This window comes from Scardinius erythrophthalmus, assembly GCF_964197995.2.
Source record: "Scardinius erythrophthalmus genome assembly, chromosome: 14".
Classification (NCBI taxonomy): Eukaryota; Metazoa; Chordata; class Actinopteri; order Cypriniformes; family Leuciscidae; genus Scardinius; species Scardinius erythrophthalmus.
The window spans coordinates 36,913,318-36,924,983 of NC_138234.1; the positions used below are offsets into that span (position 1 = coordinate 36,913,318).

Sequence of the window (11,666 nt, forward strand, 5' to 3'; positions counted from 1 at the left end):
TTGTGAAGAGTGCTTTATGTGAAGAACAGACCAAAATTTAAGTTGTAACTTATTAAAAAAAAACATACATCGTGGCACATTCAATCATGGCATTCAAACACATGCAAGTAAGATGATAATGTCCAACATCATCTGATGACGATCGTGACGATGCGTTTGAATGTGTTGATTGCAACATAAAATAAAATAAAAGTATAAAAGCAATAAAAATTAGCAATGCATCATTGACCCAGAAATGTTCACCGCCCCTGGTCACTGTGTGCTTTCACTGCATCTATCTGGACTCTTGACGCTTGAGCACCTCGAACGATGAGAAGCGAGTCACATGCTTCATTTTAAAGTGTTTGCTAGAAGGGTTAGTCACTGCTATTTTTAGCTTCATGGTACATCAAAATAAAGCATTTCATTTCTGAACTACCTCAATATGTACAACAACCAGCACAATAAAATGTTGCCAGATTCACATTCATCTGTGTTGGATAAAACTAAATGCAACTTAATACCATTGTGCAGAAATATTGCCACAAGTACGTTTGTTCCAGCCTGGATTGGAAAAATCAGGTATAATATAGTATAATGAAAAATCTGTGATTTTGTCATGTATGTTTACGTTTTGTTTTAGGTTTGTGATTCCCTGTTCATCTTTAGTCCATGCAATCTTCGTATTGATTCATTGTCTGGTTATCTTGATGTCAGTTCTGTTTTTTCATTGGTTCATGTTAATCAGTTCCACTTTGTCATTGGTTGTTGATGTCATGTGTTTCCCCTTGTCCTTGTATTTAAGCTCATGTTTGCCATGTTTACTTGTGTGTAGGGCTGAAACGATTCATCGAGTTACTCGATTAACTCAATTACATAAATTCCTCGAGGCAAAAACTCTGCCTCGTTAAATTCCTATGACGCGCACTATACGCGCAGGGATCTGATTGTTTCACACGGACCGTTGTTCAATGTTCAGGAAGCACCATAACGTGTGATACATTTTGAATTTATTTGGCACGATGGCGGAGAGTAAAGAAACAAACGGCAGAGAATGTATAAAGTTTGGGATCGCTTCCTCTCAGCGTCGCTGAAACGCACGTGCCGCCCTAAGCCTATACATTGATGTTCGCCGATTTTAATCCCATATTGTAGCCTATTTGTAGTGATGTCGTGATGCGGTTTGACGTTTAGCTTTGATGTTTTTAAGTAGTAAACGTATTCACCTTGCTCGCAGCGCAATTTTATTCACGCTGCTAGGCAGTCTGGACCATAGATATCATATAAAGGCTAGATGTCTTAAGGCGGAGTCACTTCCGGCATCACCGGCGGCCATCTTAGGACAGGGCTCTGTGAATTAAGGTGAGTGAGCAGCACGCACACAAATCCTCTTATCTCGCTGAAATCTGGACGGATTTACAAACGGTTTGGTTTCTTACAAACGTTATTAACGTGGCTATAATTCTGAATGCTTAAACATTTTGAACATAATTATTCATATGTATGCAGTATAATAGCTACATCTCTGACGTTTATAACAAACCAAACCGTTTGAAAATCGGTAGAAAATTGAGCAAGTTATGGTTATTTAAAAGTACATGCACCATGTTATGAGTGAGCGAGCACCCTGTCGTAAGATGGCCGCCGTGTGCGGATGTCGAGCTCCATTGGCCAGCAGCGCGGACGAGACATCTAGCCTTTATATGATATCTATGGTCTGGACACCATGGACCAGATTTTCACCTGAAAAAGGGAACCAATCACAGAACGGGGAGGGAGCAGCAAGACGATGACGACACCGAAGCAGTTTGTTTATATCTATGGATCCAACATGGCATCAGACTCGACGTTACCTTCTACCCTCATGTTGATCTTGCACAAACGGTAATATTCGCTAAACGCCATCGTGTACAAATAAATCTTTGACCCATCGTCTTTTTCCTCGTCGAATTTCTGTCGCTCTACATACGTCATCTGGTATAATTGAAGCGATTGGCTATGAGCTACATACAGGCGCATTTGATAGACATTCATAGTGCCCAATAAACGGCTCTGGGCAATCGTAAACCACGCCTCAAATACGAGAAAATGAACACGTGGTTCCCAGACCAAGTCTCAAATGAGACTCAGTCTGACGTTAGGCAGGCTAAGAGAGTATAGCCTAATAAAAGAACCCCTTCACACACACACACACACACACATGCACCCTCGTCTCTCTCACGCGCTAGTCAGACCAATTGCGGCAATGCATCACATATGCTTAAACTTTTATGTAGCCACGCAACAATAATTTCAGCATGCATTCACTGTATACACCGGGACGTGATGGAGGGACAAATATTGTATTGCAGTCTTTGCGAGACCTTGTTTGTAGGCTATGTCACGTCTACCAAATAGTTACAGACAACAACAAAAAAATGAAACTCCCCACCAGCCTGCTTCTCCAAATCCACTCGTACTTTTGGGGAAGACATAATCGGCTACCAAAGTAATTGAGCATAGAACATTTTAAATTAACAAAAAAAATATATATAATACTACAAAACGTGCTAATATACCTCAACTAGCCTAAGTGAAAAACAAAATGCTGTTCTTTTTCTATTTAACAAAATGCATATTTGCAATAAAACATTCCCCTTTTCAAAGCTACACTTTTTATTTATAAATTGTATACATTGTGTACTTGATATTTTATATTCATTTCATTTATTTTTGTTCTCCGGTGGGTAATTTGCAGAAGGTGCAATCCTTTTTTTGTAATGTTGTATTAAGAAGACAAAACTAAGGCCAAATGGCCTTTACTATTTAAGTTTGTATTCATAGTTTTACATGTCATACATGTTTTACAGTAAGTTGACTTAACCGTATTGTTATATAATTGTTGACACTGCCACATAAACACTAAATGGGTAAAAATTGCAATAAATATGCTTAGTTTTGGAGCCAAATGTTGGAGTTGGAATAAATACCTCTGTTTTTTTTTTGTTTTTTTTTTTGAGAAATAAAAGCCAAATGCTTGATCATTTTACAGCCACATCATTTTCGTTATGCATTATTTGTTTTGGTTGTTAAAAAACACACAATTTTTTTTTATCCGATTACTCGATTAACTGATCGATTAAGTGCTAGATTAATCGATTACAAAAAGAATCGATAGCTGCAGCCCTACTAGTGTGTGTTTTTGTGTATCCTTCTGTTGAATCTGCATGATTCATGGGTTCACATCAGCAGGGCAGGACTTAGGGTGGTGGGGGCCCCTGGGCTTGAGTCACTTTCGGGCCCTACCTTCTATACATTACTTTAAATAGAACAAAATGATACATACACAAGCTATGTATTAGAGCTACACAATTCTGGATAAACTGAGAATAAAAATAGAGATCACGATTCTGAACAAACAACTAAACAAAATAACATAATTTATGGTAATTGCTGAAGTCTATTAAAAATGTTTAATTAATCTGAATTATAAAAAAAAAAACTTGGGTTTGAATGAATGATTCAATTCATCAATCAAATGCACTTGTTTCATAGATGAATCAGCATTTTTGAACGAATCTCCTGAATGAACGATTCAATGACAAATGTTTTTTAAAAGTCATTTGTCGCCATCTGATGGCGTAACAATATAATCGATCCAATCGATCCAATTTGAAGTTCAAAGCTACTTTCAAAAGGTGACTGGTACCATAGACAAAAAAATAAACACGGCCTACTTAAAACGTTAAAAAACGTAGGCCTAATAATTTATTTATATGACCACTCATTGAAGCTTGAAAAAGTTTTCTTCCAATAAATAAATAATGATTAAAAAAGTTCAAAGTGATCATAAGTTTATTGCAATGCACAAATGTCTTGGTCAGAATGAGAATAAAACACTTATTTACCTGGAAAACATATGTTTTGATCGTGGCATTTCTTTGAGATTTAGAATCCAGTATTCCTATAGGCTAATTATTGTTTAATTATTGTTTCTTTTACCAATTTAATAAAGAACTCTGTCTCGTATTCTGTCCAAACGATCCATCCATGTAGGCTACTTTTGTGTCCATTCGTTTTTCCTTTTTTAACCCGTAATTGAAAAACGAAAAATGAACGGTTGTTGTCTTTTTAAAACAACTTTTTGTTGTCTTTTTTTGTTGAACACCAACATTTTAATTTGAATTGGCTACATCAACTGCTGCGCAAAAAAGTAAATATCGACGAATTTTCAGATTTTTGTTTATGACTTTTTGCTCCTTTATTAAACATTTAAAATATTCACAAATTAATATGGAAAACATGTCGATTTGACTGGTTTTCAAAGGCCAAATTAGAACCTGGAATTGATGTTTTTCCCGCAGTGCTGAATGAGAAGAGCCATTAATATTATTAATAAACCATTGCTTTGGCTAAAATCACATCTCCATCTCCGCTGTTAAGCAGATGCGCTTTTAGAGAGAAATGCACATTTCATACGGATTAATCAGAAGGTATTAACTTTTTATTCGAATTTGTTCGTTTTAAAGTGGACATTTCAAGCTTTAGCCTACATAGGCTATATTTTGTTTCAGTTCTCGCGCCCAGTGGGCATTTGATGTCAATTTAACATCAATGTGACATCAAACATTGATGTCAAAATTACGTCACGAAATAGGTCAAAAATGAATGTCATATTGACGTCAAAGTGTCGATGTCAATTTGATGTCAAGATTTTGACCTCTGCTGATGTCATTTTGATGTCATACTTTGTTTGTTGGAATTTGATGTCAATTCAACATTTATTTGACGCCTAGATGTCATAAACTGATGTAACTGATTCTATCTTAAATTTAACAAAACATCAGTTAAACTCAATCTTCTTGCAGATAAGTGTTTAACAACAGCACACATGAATGAGTTGAAAACCTTAACAAATAGATCATCAACAAGTACACAATCACTGTCTTTAATTAAAGCAACATGATGCAACATAACAGTAGTGTTTCTCTGCTAATCCAGAACTGAAGCACAGGCTCTACTCTTCAGCACAATGGTGACCCACAAAACTCAACAGAAACTCTTTAAAGGTCCCATTGCATGGATTATTTTATTATTTTAGAATGTTTCCTGGGGTGCCCTTATTATGTTAGTATGTTTTTTAGATCAAAAGTTAATAAAAGGCATATTTCCTAGCCTGATTTTAGCCTCTGAACGCTCTGTTTGAAGGGGCGTGTCTGTGTGAGACTTCAGTGTAAACACCCTCTGCTGTGATTGGCTGCTGTGAGACTTCAGTGTAAACGCCCACTGCTGTGATTGGCTGACATGCTTGCATATGAATTATTTAGCATTACATGTGAAACTCTCTCGAAAACATTTACAATTACAGCTATTATACGTTTTTACAATTACAGCTATCGGGATTAACGAATCGTGAGAAGTTTTTTGAGTATTTAGATCTATTCCCATCACATAAAAGGTTGCAGTGATCCCAGTGGGCATTTGATGTCAATTTAACATCAATGTGACATCAAACACTGATGTCAAAATTACGTCACGAAATAGGTCAAAAATGAAAGTCATATTGACGTCAATGTGTCGATGTCAATTTGATGTCAAGATTTTTACCTCTGCTGATGTCATTCTGATGTTATTTTGATGTCATGCTTGTTGGTATTTGATGTCAATTCAACATTTATTTGATGTCAAGATGTCATGATGTTGATCCCAGCAGGCACAGGATATAGACTACAGCGTCGGTCAGACATTGGATTGTGATTGAAAATGAAAGTCGTGTTGACGTCTAAATCCAATGTTTGTTTGACGTCAAGCTCCAACGTTGGGCAGTCGTTGAATTTTGGTTGGAATAAACCAAACAAAAAGGTGAAATGCATGGCTGTACACTTATTACCAGCTTCACTTACAACTAACCAGATTTACTTTATTTAATTTCCGGCTTAATCAATAGTTGTATTTTAAAGTCACCATGATGGTGGTTAGCGTTTGCTTTGCTCTTGACTCTTGACTCTTTAAATTAAACTTTTCTCTGGCTGCTATAATTGTGTGTTTATAACGCACATTTGTTGTGGCAAAAAAGCCATGAGAAAATTTACATCATGTGATGTTGGCTGTTTATTGATGATGATATCAATTGTCTGAATCCCTGATCATGTTCAGTCTCTAATGTTTTGATTATATAGTACTTGTGTGTTTTTTGTTGTTTTATAATAGAAGACAATTGATTTTACAGCATGAGAGCAATGTTGTTTATTAAATTAATATAAAGGATTTTCAAAACATTTAGTGCAGGGTTCACCAATCTCGGTCCTGAGCTAAATAAGGAGCTAAACTCCGCAGGACAGTGGCCCTCCAGGACTGAGATTGGTGAACCCTGATTTAGTGCATTAGACTTTTTCCTCTACATTATTACTTAGTATGAGTCTGACTCTCAACAATGGTGACAATCAATGAAATGCTTCATGCTGCAGTGCATGCTGGGTACCACCAATCAAAACTCACCCTTATCTCCCAGCATGCATTGCGGCTTTAATAAATTGTGCAGCTGGAGTTGATCTGATTATCTGGATATTTTGTTTGATTGTCACCATTGTTGAGATTCATATGCTGTTTCTTGATATCTGTGTGTGTCTAAGTACTGCCATAGATTAAAGGTTTTTGTGCACTAAATAGTTTTTAAACTCAAGTATATTTTTTGATAACTAACACTGCTTGATATGTTGTAGAATCAAATGACTTTTATTTTGATTAAAACAATGTTAAAACCACAAGTCATATATAATCAAAGCATTAGACACTGAATAAGATCAGGGAATTACATGATGATATCATCAACAATCAGTCAACATCATCTGATCTCATTTTCTCAAGGCTTTTTAAGCTTTAACAATTGTGCATTATAAACACACAATAATAGCAGCCAGAGAAAAGTTTAATTTAAAGAGTCAAGAGTCAAGAGCACAACTAAAGCAAACGCTAACCACCATCATGGTGACTTTAAAATACAAAATATTATTTCTTTAAACCGGAAATTAAATAAAGTAAATCTGGTTAGCTTTAAGTGAAGCTGGTAATAAGTGTACAGCCATGCATTTCACCTTTTTGTTTGGTTTATTCCAACCAAAATTGAACGAATGCCCAACGTTGGAGCTTGACGTCAAACAAACATTGGATTTAGACGTCAACCCGACTTTCATTTTCAACCATAATCCAACGTCTGACCGACGCTGTAGTCTATATCCTGTGCCTGCTGGGCATCTATTTGACATCAGGATGCCATGATGTTGATGTCATTTTAATGCTATTTTGATATCATTCAATATAAAGCTCCAATATCAGATTAAATTGACCTTTTATAGTATATGCAATTATAGTGTCTGCTGTCATTTTAAACGTGAACTAAATGTAAATATGTTAGGATTTAAATAAATAAAAACACACATGCAAAATACATAGACCTAGGTCTACAACTTTCAAGATCATTCAGGCTAGGTCTTTTAGGTGTTGAAAATGAGTCACATTGATTTACAATGAGTAATAATAAATATACTATTTTCAGACATTGTTTTGACATAAATTTCACATCAATTTGACGTCTTGTTTCCTGACATCAAATCAACATCGATTTAATGTCAATGATATTGACCTGAGATGTAGGGACCAGAAAAAACATGTCAGATTGATACCTTTGTTAGGCATCTTTACAACCACAAGGAAATAATTACAAAATATAACGAAAATATGCATATTCATGCATGCCATACATGGTGGTCAAAATCTTGTCTATTTGTTGATGTCAAATTGACGTCAAGGTGCCCGCTGGGGCGCTCACGGAGATCATGAAAGTGCGTCTGATTGTTTTATTTTATTTTACAAAAGCACAGCGTTTTCTTGTTATTGTGAGTTTACACAAATACAAGTAGTTGGGAATAATGTATTATTATTTTCTGTATGACCAGAAATTCTACAGTAATTTAAGTTGTTTCCACTGTTGATAGGAAAATGCAAGTGTTCGCAGCCGCGCCTCCGTGCCATGCAGTGCGCGCTCCACACTCAGCTTTGTTCCTTTTTTGCATAAAAGCGTCTTCTAAATATAGCCTATTAAATGTTATAATTAAATAATATAAAAATATTATTATTTGCGTAGCTATACATGGACCTCAAACACACCGCGTCTTCTAACTCAGGTGACTGTAAATGCGCAAAAACTGTTTCCATTGCAGTTTTGCGAAATATTCCTTTTTCAAATTGCCTGAAAAACCACCTCATGAGAGCGTAAATTTTTTGCGAAATTGACGTGTTTCCATTGTGCTTATTTTCAATTCGCAATTTCAATTTGCGCAATTTGCAGACAGGTTTTTTCAACGGTTCGGCAGTAAACGAGGCACTACGTAACTGCCAATAACCAATCAGCAAACCTCAAGATGACTGACATTTAATTTAGTTAATTAAATAAAAATTTTCATTGCAGGGCAGGGCCAGGTAACAATGCTAGACCAATCAACAAACTTTAAATGAAAAATTAAATGACTGACATATTATTGAAAAAATCAAACGTAAACGGGCGGGGCCCCCTATTGGGCGGGGCCCATGGGCTTGAGCCCAGTCAAGCCCAATGGTAAGTCCGGCCTTGCACATCAGAGATCATCGCATGGCTTGTTGATATTATCATGATGTCTATGGTTGAATCTCACAAAACTCAAGGTCACATTTTCACCCCAGAACCAAAGAAAAAAAGGCGTCCACCAGCAGGTGCTGACTGCCCAATGGGAAACACCCACTGGGACAAGAATGTTGTTCTGGGACCAACAAAAGATGCTGATCCAGAATCATGTCTTGGCGAAACCTCGGTGTCCTTCTTCAAACACGGAGGGCATCACATCTCAGTCTACATCCAAGACAAATGTATCTGGGTCTGCAATGTGCCTTCAGCTTTTAAAAGAGATGGTAATTTTCCAAGTCAACATGAAAGTGGGCGAGGACTATGATATCCTGCAGATATTTTATGCTGTGTTCATACAAAATGGTGGACAACAGCTTTCCATACCCTGGGAGAATGATCTCACGTGTTTTTACTTAATTATGAATGAACCTGGAGGCGGAATGAAAGCAAGATCCCTGTATTATTTCTACCTTCTTAAAACTGTTAACTCATAAATGTGAAGTGATAAGATTCATGAGATGTCCTTGTACGGCAGTAGTTCACAATTAATAACATTCCTCCGTTATTTTCGCATCCGTTTATTGTTTGATTATTTCTGCTTCTAATGTAGTTGATTTTCACAATTAGAGGAAAAGACTATAAAGGTATAAAGTTTAGTTTGTCTTGTTTAGATTAGATTGATTACTAAAGGAGTTGGAGTCAAGTCAAGTCACCTTCATTTATATAGAGCTTTTTTACAATACAGATTGTTTTAAAGCAGCTTTACAGTGATAACAGGAAAATAATACAACACGAGATTGTTTTGGCTGTACACAGCAGATCTGGAAGAAAGTCATTGTCCAGTTTAAGTAAGTTTTTGATTGATTCATTTGCGTTGTAAAGATCATTAGTTATTAACTTAAGGGCCGCTTATGACACAGTTTTAACTGAAAACAGTTCATTTACATGTCAACAGCGTTTGGTGGCCTGAGAACGCAAACTTTGAAATAGGTTTGAAAGTGCAAGTTTTTGAAACGGGTTTTAAAAGCGATACCATCATCATCTCCATGTGAACTTCAACAACGTGAATCTGTGAGAACAGTGACGGCATGCATATGCATATAGGCATGAGCGTTTCTTTACAAAGTGACATTGACAATTACTTGTTTGGCATGCATAATACAGCGTTTTTAGTCGTTTAGTCTGAGATTTAAATGTAAAACAGATGAAAATTAAGCACAAGGTGTTTAGGACGGGCAAACTTTTTTTGCTAACCTAATTACAAGCAAAATGTTCATGTATGCGGAAGCTGTCCTAATGTGTTAATGATGTTGGTTCATTAATTCATTCCTGTGCACAGACTGACTCAGCATGACTTTCTCGCCCGGTCACATGGATCTGCTTCCTGATGAAGCCATTTAGATGCATTGTAAAGTGCAAAAATAAATGGATTTTCCATCAGGTCAGACAGATGACTGTGAGATGTGCGGTGGGAGCAGCACTGGACTGCAGGCGGACAATATTCACAAGTGTCATTTTTCTGCATTTGTCCTGTCACAGCTGAAGATAATGAGTTTTGGAGGTTAGAGAGGTTCATAGTTTATTGGCCAAGTCTGAAAACAACTATGAACATGCTTTTGCTAACGTAGAGCCAGCTGTGGAGAATTACTCTAGTCAAGTCACCTTTATTTATATAGCGCTTTTTACAATACAGATTGTATCAAAGCAGCTTCACATTGATAACATGAAAATAATACAACAAAGTTAGTTGTATTACACAGTAATCTAGTTTGAAATAAAATGAAAAACATAACATGCTTCATTGCTGCACGGCCAAGACCAATACATGTCACTATAAGCCAAAAGTGCCCTTTAGCATCTGTTTATTAACATGTTGGTTTCACTTAGAAACTTTTAACATCAACAAGAACAAAAATTATCTTTATTATCATACAGCTATTTTCTTAAAATATATGTATACTTTTGCTGGCTAAAATACACCCACGTTTGTGTTTATTTGTAGAGAACAAATAATAACGGAAGCCCTGAACCATAAGGTAAAAAAAAGAAAGAAAGAAACTTATCTCGTTATTTCGTGATATTAAGTCGTTATTTCGACATAATATCTCATTATTTCGACATAAGTCGTTATTTCGACATAATATCTTGTTATTTCGACATAAATATCTTATTTCGACATAATATCTTGTTATTTCGACATAAGTTGTTATTTCGACATAAGTCTTGTTATTTTTACATAATATCTTGTTATTTCGACAAAAGTAGTTATTTAAATCATAATATCTGTTATTTCAACATAAGTCGTTATTTCAACATAATATCTGTTATTTCGACATAATATCTCGTTATTTCGACATAATAAGCCGTTATTTTGACATAAGTCGTTATTTTGACATAAGTCGTTATTTCGACATAATATCTTGTTATTTCGACATAAGTCATTATTTCGACATAATATCTCGTTATTTCGACATAAATATCTTATTTCGACATAAGTCTTGTTATTTTGACATAATATCTTGTTATTTCGACAAAAGTAGTTATTTAAATCATAATATCTGTTATTTCAACATAAGTCGTTATTTCAACATAATATCTGTTATTTCGATTAACCAGCCATATGTGGATTCAGTGGAGCGAGATTTTTTCTCCAGAGGAGGATAAGGGAAACTCCATTTCCCTATTTGAGTATTTCTCCAGATGCGTTCAAAGGACTTTGGAGGAGGAGAGCACCATGTCAGACGGTGATCAGATCGGAGGAGGTGGTCCGGTGGTCCGGAAACGGAGGAGGAGAAGGAAGACCTCCTCTGTGACTATTCCGGTGGTCCCAGTTCCGGTGGTCCCAGTTCCGGTGGTCCCGAAACACAGGAGGAGGAGAAAGGTTCCCTCCGTAACTGTTCCGGTGGTCCCAGTGTCTGTGGTCCCGAGCCCGGTGGTCCCGAGCCCGGTGGTCCCAATTCCAGTGTTCCCGAGTCCGGTGGTCCCGAGTCCGGTGGTCCCAGTTTCGGTGGTCCCGAGTCCGGGGGTCCTGAGTCCGGTGGTCCCAGTT

General features: G+C 36.5%; 1 protein-coding gene across 1 annotated transcript in view; it reads right to left on the reverse strand.

Annotated features, from left to right (window-relative positions):
- The window catches only part of kcnh1b (potassium voltage-gated channel, subfamily H (eag-related), member 1b), a gene marked incomplete at both ends in the record, with an annotated part of 69,846 nt that overhangs the window by 1,554 nt on the left and 56,626 nt on the right, over window positions 1-11,666 (reverse strand). The window lies entirely within an intron of this gene.